The sequence below is a fragment of the Microtus oregoni genome, unplaced genomic scaffold (assembly GCF_018167655.1).
Source record: "Microtus oregoni isolate MIOR12 unplaced genomic scaffold, Mior012 000027F_ref0000203, whole genome shotgun sequence".
Taxonomy (NCBI): Eukaryota; Metazoa; Chordata; class Mammalia; order Rodentia; family Cricetidae; genus Microtus; species Microtus oregoni.
Genome location: NW_024543086.1, coordinates 28,711,397 through 28,723,622, shown reverse-complemented (window position 1 = coordinate 28,723,622; position 12,226 = coordinate 28,711,397). Strand labels below are relative to the sequence as shown.

General features: G+C 50.3%; 1 protein-coding gene across 2 annotated transcripts in view; it reads left to right on the top strand.

Annotated features, from left to right (window-relative positions):
- The first annotated feature begins 1,714 nt into the window (after positions 1–1,714).
- Positions 1,715–12,226, top strand: part of Litaf (lipopolysaccharide induced TNF factor) — a 35,238-nt gene continuing 24,726 nt past the window's right edge. The window contains exon 1 of one of the 2 annotated variants that reach the window (XM_041676553.1): positions 1,715–1,788. The gene's annotated coding sequence lies outside the window, so the exon portion shown is untranslated. Of the gene's footprint in view, positions 1,789–2,031; positions 2,118–12,226 lie in introns of those variants that run through there. The other variant, XM_041676554.1, reaches the window with a different exon arrangement.

The following is a 12,226-nucleotide window of genomic DNA, read 5'->3' as shown; positions in this document are numbered from 1 at the left end:
TTGGGAGACAGAAGCAGGCAAAGCTCTGTGAGGTGGCCGGGCGGTGGTGGCGCACGCCTTTAGCCCCAGCACTTGGGAGACAGAAGCAGGCAAAGCTCTGTGAGGTGGCCGGGCGGTGGTGGCGCACGCCTTTAGCCCCAGCACTTGGGAGACAGAAGCAGGCAAAGCTCTGTGAGGTGGCCGGGCGGTGGTGGCGCACGCCTTTAGCCCCAGCACTTGGGAGACAGAAGCAGGCAAAGCTCTGTGAGGTGGCCGGGCGGTGGTGGCGCACGCCTTTAGCCCCAGCACTTGGGAGACAGAAGCAGGCAAAGCTCTGTGAGGTGGCCGGGCGGTGGTGGCGCACGCCTTTAGCCCCAGCACAAAGGAGACAGAAGCAGGCAAAGCTCTGTGAGGTGGCCGGGCGGTGGTGGCGCACGCCTTTAGCCCCAGCACTTGGGAGACAGAAGCAGGCAAAGCTCTGTGAGGTGGCCGGGCGGTGGTGGCGCACGCCTTTAGCCCCAGCACAAAGGAGACAGAAGCAGGCAAAGCTCTGTGAGGTGGCCGGGCGGTGGTGGCGCACGCCTTTAGCCCCAGCACTTGGGAGACAGAAGCAGGCAAAGCTCTGTGAGGTGGCCGGGCGGTGGTGGCGCACGCCTTTAGCCCCAGCACTTGGGAGACAGAAGCAGGCAAAGCTCTGTGAGGTGGCCGGGCGGTGGTGGCGCACGCCTTTAGCCCCAGCACTTGGGAGACAGAAGCAGGCAAAGCTCTGTGAGGTGGCCGGGCGGTGGTGGCGCACGCCTTTAGCCCCAGCACAAAGGAGACAGAAGCAGGCAAAGCTCTGTGAGGTGGCCGGGCGGTGGTGGCGCACGCCTTTAGCCCCAGCACAAAGGAGACAGAAGCAGGCAAATCTCTGTGAGGTCCAGGCCAGTCGGGGCTACAAGGTGAGATTCTCTCTCTGTCTCTGTCTCTCTCTCTCTTTCTACACACACACACACACACACACACACACACACACACACATCTATACTGTGAGAGTTTTCTTTTTGTGTGTGTAAGATGGGTTGAGACAGGGCCTCACTGTGAATCCTAGGCTGTCCTCAAACTTCCTGTGTGTGTCTACCAGGTCAGCCTCAACTTTTTGAGAAACTTTCTGGGCCTTCCACAGTGTTGGGGTTGCAGGCCTGTGCCACCGTACTCTTTTATGAGGCACTGTAGATGAACCCAGGTTTTCATGCACGCTATGCCAGCCAGCCCTTTACTAGCTGAGCAGTTCTGGCTGGTGTTTGGGTTCTTGTGACACTGTGGAGACCTAGTTTGCCTGGGTCTCTGTTGTAGATCAGGCTGACCTCGAATATATGCCTCTATCTCCTGTACAGTTCTTGATATAACTTGAATATTAGACCTTCATCAGCTACATGACCTACAAATATTGTCTCCCATTCTGTGGGTTTTTTTTATGCCTTTTTTCCGGGGAATGTGTAGTTGGGAATGTTAGAAACAAAGACTAATCTTGTTCCGCCCTCTCCCAGGCCTCGTGGCTCACGAGTCCGCCTCCCGCCCGACCCTCTCGGCCCCGCCTCCCCGCGCCCCGCCCCTCCGGAGCCCTCTCAGGTCGCAGCTGCCTCCCGCCCCGCTTGCCTCTAGGATGTCGCCCCGCCCTTCCCAGGCCCCGCCCCTCGCGGCCTGCCCCCTCCCAAGCCACGCCCCGAAACATCCCCGCCCCGGGCTCGCCCTGCCTCCCTGGAACCCTCCCGGCCCGCGCGCGCGGCCAGAGCAGACCTCCCGGCTCGACAGGCGGTGCTGGCGGCGGTGAGTGTGGCGCCGCTGGGTGCTGCGTGGGGGATGCCGGGCGCGGGGCGCAGGGCGGCTTCGAAGGCGGGGACCGCGCTCTGGCACCTGCCTAGAGCCCCGGGGCGCCGCGCTCTCCGCGGGTGGCGCGTTCTGGGCGGGATTTAGGGCGAGGGGTTCCAGCCGCGCTCCTGTAGTCTCTAGTTGGCAGGCCGTGACTGCCCAGCTCCCATCGGAACCTCCCCGGGGCTTATAGGAAACGGCGTGGTTTTCTCTAGTAGCGTCTAAAATCTAAGTTGCTGTTTGGAGAACGATTGCTCGCGGACTCTGAAACTAAAAGCGGACAGAAAGTAAGATAACTTTCCAGATGCTCCGTGGCTGCTCCGGGCCCACGCGTGGGCACTTTTGCTCTTATCGCTGTGGGTTTCACGCGGGTTCCCAGAAGGGTGCGGGCTTGCCGGTGAGCAGAGGACCCGGTACGTTCGCAGAGCTCCTAACCCAGGCGGCCACCGGTGACGAAGGTGGACGTGGCCCCTGCCTGACAAGTTCTTGCTTCCCAGGGCTTTCCAGGCCAGCGTGGGTCCAGACCGTGCGCTTAATTGTCATTCGGTGTCGTGCCCACTCCTTCCGTTCAGGCTTAAGAGGGAGTGAGTAAGAGGGGCATTGGGTGTGTTCTAGGAAGGCGGAGCTCCAGTGATCAGGCCGCTTGGATCTTCCCTAATATTTTTCTGGTTTTGTGCTTCCGGATAGTGGAGCTGATGTCATTCACTGCTGGACTGAGCGGTAGTTGATGGGAAATAGTTTGTGGGAGTCACGGGGCGTTCTGAACTCCCATCGGCTTTTTACTCTTTTGAGACAGGCTCTTATGTAGTCCTGGCTGGAATCCCAACTCCATATGTAGCCGAGGCTGGTCTTGAACTCCTGGATTTTCTGCCTTCACGGTGTTGAGATTACAGGGTTGTGCCAGCCTTTTCAAAATCTAGCTGCACTCCCCTTGGCATCGTGAGCTGGAGTTGGTTCAGGGACTCCTGAACTCCATATTGGAGTTCTTTGAAGGAAAGTTGTTTCCTCCAGTCTGCACTTGCCTGCGTTTCTGCCCTCACTCCGGCCTTCTCAGGTAGACTCTGTTAAAGCAGAACTAATGTTGGTGGCTGTGAATGGCTCCGGGTGGTTTCAGGAATTCCTCCAGTGTTTGTCTTTATCAGCTGGATCAGGATCCTGAGGGCGTGTCACTTGCTCTACCTGGCTCTGGCCTCAGCCTGTCCTTGTATTGCCTTATAAAAGTGTACAAGCGAAGGCCAGCTAAGAAATGTTTGTTGTGGATCTACTGTGGGAGAGCCCCATTGACCTCCCTTTCCTGTCGCACTAAAAGCATTAGTAATGAATAGTTTTATTACTGCCTGGAAAAATGTGTGATGTTTTACTGAATTAAATGACCCAGTGATTTCTCTAAAAATCCACCATCAGTTTCTAGAGCCTCTAAAATACTAGATTGAAGTAGCTCCCATGGCTTTGGTACATACATTTTTTTTTTGTCCTTCCTTGTGGGCTAGCTGTGGGAGGGGAAAGCACTACACCGTGTTCTGTAAAGGTGCTGAAAAAAAAAAAACATGGTTCCTGGTTTTAAAAAAATGGTACAGATCAAAAGTAGGCATGCTGTTGAAATGTTCAGAGCTCAGCTCGGAATCCCAGTGAGGGCAGTTGGGAGGCATTCCTAGACAGGAAAGTTATATGGGAAAACTGAGGTCTTAGCACACTACACATTAGCAGAAGGGTCCCAGCAAAACCACCGTGGAGATGCAGACAAGTCCCTGGTCAAAGATGGTCAAAGGGGGAACCACTGAGAGGAAGGAACTGGCAGGCATCCCAGCCAAGAAGATAAGATGTTCCTGCTTTCCTACCTTCATCTGATCTGGGCATGGCTTGATGCCACTGTGAGAGTGGGCGGGACAGGCAGGACCCCTCCTCCCCCTTCTTCCTACCTCGGTGACTGTCAAATTCTCTGCTGAATTTCCCCTGAAGTGCCGTGAGAATGGAAAAGAACTAGTATGAGGAAGTCGTGGAGTCTTGGCCCCAGCCACTTCTGTTCTGCTTGTTTTCGCTTTCTGCTGCCATGAAAATAGCCTAGGGAGCCAGGTGGCTTCTATCCACAGGTAAATAAACTCAGCTCTGTGTTTCTGTCTTTGCAGCCCATTGGCCACCAATGGCTGCTTCTGAACATGACTGGTGTTTACTTGCCATCGAGGTAGTGTTTAAGGTCAAGTGCAGCTCTCCAGGGGTCCTCATAACTTCATTTTATTGTTGAACATTCATTGACGCTGTGGATGTCATCTACAGTGATGACAGCATTGGACCCACTGACATTGTGACTTGGCTAAAGGTCTTTAGACCTGTACGTCTTTCATTAGATTTGTAGACACTGAAAGGTAAGGTTGCTGTCTCAACAACCTAAGAGTCACATCCAAAATGCCTTCAACAAGACAACAATAGCAAAGCCTGACAAGTCCAAGAGCTTCCACACATGAAGACCGAAGACCCTGAGATGTTTATTACTGCAAGGATGACAGATGGTGGGGACAGACAAGTCTGTCTGCTCAGTCCTTCCGGTACTCTGTGAGTGTCTCTTTCCTGGGGCTAGAGTAGGACCCCCAGGTTTTAACAACTATAATCAGGCAAGAGAGGAGTGTTTTTCTTCCTCCTCTATTCTTTTTTTTAATTAACGTGTATGGGAACTAGAGCGAAGACTTGCTACTCTTCCGGAGGACCAAGTTCAGTTTCCACCACCCATGTTAGGCACAACTGTCTGAAACTCCAGCTGCAAGGGACCTTCCGGCCTCTGTGGGCACTGCACTTTGTGCACAGGCCCACATCTGGACATGTAACTCATATACATAATTAACAATAAAAGCTTAAAGAAGTTTTGAAGTGCTGGTGGGTACATGGAACCATGAATGCGGAGACTAGAGGACAATTCTGGCTTTGGGTCATCTTTTGGAGTACTGCCTACCTCCTTTGAAGTGGAATCTCTCATGGCTCTGGAGTGGATTGGACGTTTTAGACTAGCTGAACTCACTGGTTGGCTAGTGAGTACCAGAGATTGTGAAGTCTGTCTCCCCAGCACTGGGATTACAAACTTATGCTATACACAATGCTCGGCTTTTTCTGTGGGCCCTGGATGTTGAACTTGGTCCTCAGGCTAGCACAGCATCTTAGTAGCCAGGTGGCTCCTGCAGGGTGAGGTTAATAGCCCCAGGTTCTACAACAGCCTTGGAGAGATTATTTCCTACTTCCTTTACCTGCCCTTGGGGAGGGAGGCAGGAAGAAGTCAGAGGGAGGCTGTGCTTCTGTGGCTCAGTCAGTGACCCTTTCTGTTCAGTCACCAGTATGCTGCGTGTCATCCTGCGCACCAGTAGGTGGATGAGCAACAGTGCTATTCCCTGTAGAGCACTAACTCCCCAGGGTCCAAAGCCCAGCAGCATGTCTGGCATCATTACTGATAGCATCTACAGAGCTCACATGGGAGAACCCTGCAATTGGGTTACAAAAGAGAATTATGTTGGGTCTTATTTCCCCTGGGGTGCAAATGGCCTGCAGGACACAGGTTAGATGCACCTGGAAGATTTTCAGAAAAATAACAATGGAAAAATTAAGCCATTTGGCCCATGGAGCCTCTTGCGCTACCTTGGAGCTTCAGAGTTCAGTGTTAGCTGGACACAATACCACACACCTCCTTCCGCCCTCAGGGGATTAAGGCTGGGAGATTGTTGCACGGCCAGTTTGGGCTGCTGCATAGTGAGACCCTGTCTCAGGGAACCAAACTAGCAAAAATAAAAACAAAACCTAAAACAGCAACAGAAAACAGCATTGACCTGCTCAACTCTGATTCCAGTGAAACTTGTGGACCATTACTGATATTTGAAAAATTTATATTAAGAACCAGCAGTAGGGCTGGTAAGATGTCCCAGCAGGTAAAGACACTTGTCTCCAAGACCTATGATCTGAGTCCAGTCATCAAAATTTGTGTAGTGGAAGGAGAGAATTGAACTCTCCAAGTTCTTCTCTGACCTCCACACTTGCATGGTGGCACACATAGGCACATGCACGCACACACACATAAACTAAATAAATACAATTTTAAAAATTAAAAATAAACAATAAAACCCGGCAGGATTTCAGGAAATGTGGAAGATGAAATCAGACATAATTTGAACACCGATATGAAGTGGATACCGATTTTCTTTGTTGGGTGGCCCTGTCTTTTGTCCCACTAATCAGGACACACAGGATCTGGTAGCCTGGTGCAGGCCTATTGATGTTTCTGGTGCCATTTCATCAAAAGCTGGCATTCATGGGGAGCCTGGGATGTGGTTTCCCCGCGGATCCCCAGGGAAGTGGTCCACCCTGGCTGTGGGGCAGAGCTCCAGGCCGTGGAAGCATTTTCCATTTCACAGATCAATGTAATTTGTAGTTCTGCCACATTTGGACCTGACTTTAAGCTTGTGGTAACTTTATCTTTGACTTGTGGGACACATGACCCTGCAGAAACCACTGAAATTCAGAAGATGAAATTTGAAAACATTTCTCTGAAATACTTTTCTAAGAGCTTCTGAATTTCTCTCCAAGGTGTATGGAATCAAGTTCGTGAGGGCTGCCAGACGCCCACCCTGCAAAAACTGTCTTCCTTCTCCAGAGTCTTAGCCCCTAAACCACAGAGGGTCCTAGGCTGCGCTTTTGTCCAAGCTTGCTTCCTCCTCATCCATAGCGTTTGAGAAGCCCCATTCATTTTCCTTGAATGGCTGCCAGAGTCATCTGCAGGTTAAATTTCATTACAGCAATGGAGCTGATGCCCATTCCTGTGTTTTACAGATTGTGGCCAGTGCTCCGAACTTAAGACTTCGTAAGCAGTGTTTGAGCTCACGGACATGCAGCCCTGCTTCTTTACACACACACACTATCCTAAGGGATACTTTGCTCCCTTTTCCAAGACCTCAAAGACCAGCGGAGCAGACCCCTTGGCCTTCTGTTTACAAAGACGGAAAGAGGCCATTTTCTAAGGCTCACCTCCATCCACACACCAGCTCCTTTCCCCATCTATGATCTCCATATTAATGCCTCCCAGCCTCGTGTTTCCTTTCTAGCTTTGGGGCAGTGGGACAGTGGGCACAGGAGTGGAAATGAAGAATTCCTTTTCTTTCTGGAAGAAATGTTGGTTGTTAAAAAGCTCTTTATCTCTGTGAAGGCCTTTCCCTTTGTGTGTTGGTCTGATACCTAAATCTAGGAAGCCATTCTCTACCAGGGAGCCCCTGTGGAGCCTGTATTTCCCACAGATGTACCACCCACATGTGGCTGAAAAGAGGTCCAGGAGACAGCGCTCAGCTTGGACATGCCTTCGAAAACTGTCCTTTTGCTTAAATCCTAGGGTCGTCTCTTTTAAGTTTATTTTAACCTTCCTGCCACTCTCTTTTTGAGACAGTCTCATGCAGCCCAGGTTGGCTTCTAACTCCCCAGGTCTGGCTAAGTTTGAACTCCCAATCCTCCTGCCTCCACTTCCTTAATTCTGGAATTAGAGGAATACACCACTAAACCTGGCTTTTCTCTCTCTCTCTCTCTCTCTCTCTCTTTCTGTGTGTGTGTGTGTGTGTGTGTGTATGAGTGTATGTGTGTATTTCTGTTCACATGTCTAGGTGTGCACATATATATGGGTGAATGTGTATACCCAAAGTTTTCAAATTTCTTCCTCAGTTGACCTCTGCTTTAACTGTATTGAGGCAGGGTCTTGTGCTGAACCCAGAGTTCCCCATTGGCTAGTGTAGCTAGCCAGCTGCCCCTGCCCTCCAAAACCCGTGCCTGACTATGGAATGCTGGGATTACAGGCAGCTGCAATGCCTGCCTGTTTTACATGGGTTCCAGGATCTGAACTCTGGTCCTCATACCTGTAGGGCAGGTCTCTCCCCACTGAGATGTCCCTCCAGTCCTTACTCCTTTCCCTCTCTCTTTCTCTCTCTGAACTTTCTGAAACAGGGTCTCTTTGTTGTGTAGCTTTGTCTTAGGGTTTCTATTGCTATGAAGAAACACCGTGACCATGGCAACCCTTATAAAGGAAAACATTTAATTGGGGTGGCTCATAGTTTCAGAGGTTTAGTCCGTTGTCATCAAGGCAGGACATGGGTGGCATGCAGGCAGTTGTGGTACTGGAGAAGGAGCTGAGAGTCCTACATCTTGACCTGTGGGCAACAGGAAATGAACTGAGTTTACACTGAGTGTATTGGGGGCAAAGGTGTCCCCAAGGCCCACCCCCATGACACACTTCCTCCGATAAGGTCACATTTAATAACACCACTCCCAATTACATTCACACTATACCTGTCTCCCTGAATATCTAAATTCATTATCCTCCTGCCTCACTCTCCCAAGAGCTGTGATTACAGGTATTGGTCCTTCTGCTTGGGCTAAATAAAACGGCTTTAAGAATTTTTGTTTTTTTAGACAGCTTTTCTCTGTATAATAACAGCCCTGACTGTTCTGGAACTCATAGAGATCAGTCTGCCTCTGCCTCCTGAGTGTTGGGATTAAAGATGTGCACCACCATTGCCTGGTTTAATTTTATTTTTTGTGTATGAGTATTTTACCTGAATGTTTGTGTACTACTTGCTTGCCTGGTGCTCACATAAGACAAAAGACGGCATCAGATCCCCTGGAAAGGAGTTACACAGCCTGTTGTGAGCTGCCATGTTGGAGTTGGGAATCCAATCAAAGTGGGCTTTCATCTCCAGCTGCATAATATAGTCCCATTGCAGAAACAGAACCTGCCTAGAGTGGGAAGCAATTAGGGCCCAGGAGGTAGTCACATGCCATCAGGGCTGCTTGTGTGTGGGTGGCTCTGGAGGAAGGATAGGACTGAAGAGAATGCTGGATGCCTGCCACAGGGGATCGCATGACCCTAAGTTCCCAAAGCCACCTCAGCTGGCCGCCTGCAGAGCTGGGCTAGGAAGTAGACACCACAGCACCTCAAATATTAGGGAGTTATTAGATATTTATAGGCTAGGGGACATTGTAGCTGGACCCTTCCTCCTGGTAAACAGACTCTAAAACACAGGATTCTGATTACTGGTAGAAGAATGGGCCCTGGTTCTGTCCGACTCTGGAAGGCCATTACTAGATCGACCTAAACACGGTTCCAAGATTCTAAATCTTCTTTCCTTCCTTCCTTTCTTTTTCTTTCGTTTTTCTTCCCCCCCTTCCTTCCTTCCTTCTTTATTTCTCTCTCTTCCTCCCTCCTTCCTCCCTTCTTTCCTTTCTTGACAGGGTCTAATGTATTGCAAGACAGCCTGCTGCCTCGTCTCCTGAGGTCTGGGATTAAGTAAGGTGTTCTCCAGCAGGCTAGTTAGAAGGAGGCTTCTGATAACTGAGCACTAGAAGATACTCCAAATGGGCCTATCACTCACGTGGACAGGACAGTGCCTCAGGAAAAGCCGTTGGTTCTGGGGCAGGTGAGGAGGCTCGTCAGGTAAAGGCTATGCAAGCCTGTCGACCCGAGTTCAATCCCTGAAACCACATAGAGTGGAAGGAGAGAACAGACTCCAGAGAGCTGTCCTCTTCCCTCCACGCCAACTCCTTTTCCTGCCCCCAGTAATAATAAAAAATACATTTTAAAAAGCTGTGTATTCTAGAGAGTTCAGAATAAGATGGATGTGGGAGCTGGAGAGATGGCTCAGCAGTTAAGGACACTGGCTGTTCTTCCAGAAGTCCTGAATTCAATTCCCTGCAACCACATGGTGGCTCACGGCCATCTGTAGTGAGATCTGGCGCCTTCTTCTGGCTTGCAGGCACACATGTAGGCAGAACACTGTATATATAACAAACCTTTAGAAGGAAAAGAGTAAGATGGGTGTGATAATGCACACTTGTAATCCTAGTACTGGGGAAGCAGAGGCAGGTGGATCACTGCAGCTTCAAGTCAGGCCTACTTGGCAAGACCATTCCAAAATAAAGTATTTTTATTTTTTAAAAAAGAATACAAAGTCTGCAGATGTGGGACGTGGTCTACTCAGCCATTGTTAGCGCGTGCTTGTCCCAGAATGCTCTGTCTGTGAGAAGTTCTGCTTGTCTTGTGCTGGGTTCTTTTTAATCTTTTCAGTACTTACTTATCTTGTATGGATGTATGTGGCCCACATGCTCCTCAGCCTTGAGTCATGGTGTAGCCCTTGCTGGTTGCAGACTTGCTAGGATTTCCTGTGTGTGTCATAGTGTTGGACCCTTGGTTAAATGATTCAGGACACTGGTGATCTCAATGACAGGAGCAGATGGCCCCACTGACTCTGTCACTCCCAGGAACAGCTTTCTCTGGTGGGAGGGTAACTTGCTCTGTCGGGAGATGCATCACGAGAGGAAAGAACAGACAACATCTAGAAACTTAGTCATGTTCTCTCAACGTGACTGCAGGAGGACAGTCTGTGTAACAGCTGGCAGCTAGCCTGTGACAAAGTCCAGCCACACATTGTATTGACTTTTAGTCACCTCTCCTAAGCTGTTAGGATGAGCCTACTAGATGAGGAACCTTTCTGGCAGAGGGGTAGGATGATGGAGTCCGTCAGAACACTTCTCCCTCTGCTTCCATGGAAAAGGCCAAGCCCTGAAACTCCCTTAGGTCAAAGGGCTGTGCTTTGGGGGTAAATTTCTTTAATTTGTGTGCATGCACACGCACATACTGTGCTCTTAGAGAACTCAAGAGAACATGGAGTCCCCTGGAACTTGAAATTCTAGAGTTTGTGAGTTGCCAGATGTGTGCTGGGAACAGCAGCTGGAGTCTTTCATGGGAGCAGCTGGTGTTTTAACAGCTGAGCCTTCTCTCCTGCCCTGAAGTTTTCCTTCCTTTCTTTAAGACAGGGTCTCAGTAGTCCAGGCTGGCCTCAACCTCTTTGTAGCTGAGAGTGACATCGAACTTCCGATTCCCTGCTCCCACCTGAGTCTTGGGAGTGCAGACCTGCACCACTAGGGTTTCTGGGGATTGAACCCAGGGCTTCATGCATGCAGGACAATCACTCCAGGAGCTAAGCCACACCTCCAGCCCAGAGGCATCAGCTTTTTGAGTCACCAGTATATAAGAAAGAGTTCCTACCCATTTGTTCTGATGGAGTCCAGGTCCTCAGGAAGCTCACAGCACATGCTGGAGAAGGCGGTGGTGGTTTGCTGGTATAGCCAGGGATGAATCAGAACCAAAAAGTCCAGACAGACACACTATGTTGCTTCTTCCCATCTTTACATATATGTAAAAAATTAATTCTTTTTTAAAATCCAAAAGAAGAAATGCTAGAACAGTGTAACAATAGGCAAATAATCATCCTACTGTAATGTCTGGGGGATAATGAAGTGTGAGCATACGTAGCGCAGCTGGTTTGGTGTTTCCCAAATGTCTGTAGTCCAAGCTTGGTTGGCTATGCGGATGTGGACACCACAGATAGGTTCTCCCCAACCTGTAATTAGAGCCTTCCGCACTCGCAAGCAGGAGGGACCCGAGACACAGTTCACAGGACAAAGGGCTGTGGTCATGTTACTTTAGCGTAAGATGACAGGTGCCTGGGAGTGGGGGCAGGCACAGACAGGTTGGCTGAGGACATTGTTTTCTCCCAAGGAAAGGATTTCTTTGTTGTATGTGACTGTGGCTCTGGCAAATGTTGGTCCCTCCTTCCCCTGCCCGCCTGCTTCCTGCAGGAGCACAGCATCATCCCTTGTGTGTCCGCCCAGGTTTGTAATGCCTGTGTAGAACGGCCTATGGATAACGCAGATGGCGGTACCTTGTTGCTGTTCCGGCTTGTTCACAGCATGGCATTTCTCAGAGATGTGTTTCTGCACTCAGAACGTCCTGATTCTTCCTTGATGGCTGCATACCATGTCCTTCTGTGGCAGGGTGGCTGGGCAGGCCACGGCTAAGTTCAGCAGCTCTGTGGAAAACCCTGGATCCTGGTGGTCAGAACCCTGAGCCTCAGTTTACCATCAGTGGAGGCCTGTGTATCTGCACCCCGGCCAGCTCCACGTGAGCTTTAACCAGGTTGTGGGTTAAACCTTTTTTTCTTCCCAGATAAGCTTTTTGTTTTATTGTGTGTGTTCATGTATGTGTGTGCACAGTTGGAGGCCAGAGGCCAGCCTGGGTGTTATTCCTCAGGTACTGCTCACGTCTTTTTGAAATAGCGTCAGTAGCCTGAAGCTCACCAAATAGGCAAGACTGGTTTGCCGGAGAACCCAGTGCCGGGCTCCCATGTGTGCGCTGAGACAGGGTCTCTCGCTGAAACTGTAGCTCCCGATCCAGGTTTACTACACTGTCTAATAGCCCCAGGAACCCACCTGCCTGCCCCCCACCTCTGGAGTTACAAATGAATGTCGCGACACTCTGTGCTGGCCCCAAAGCCCCCGAGATTAAACTCAAGTCCCTGTAGTGACAAGGTCTTACCTGTTCAGCTAT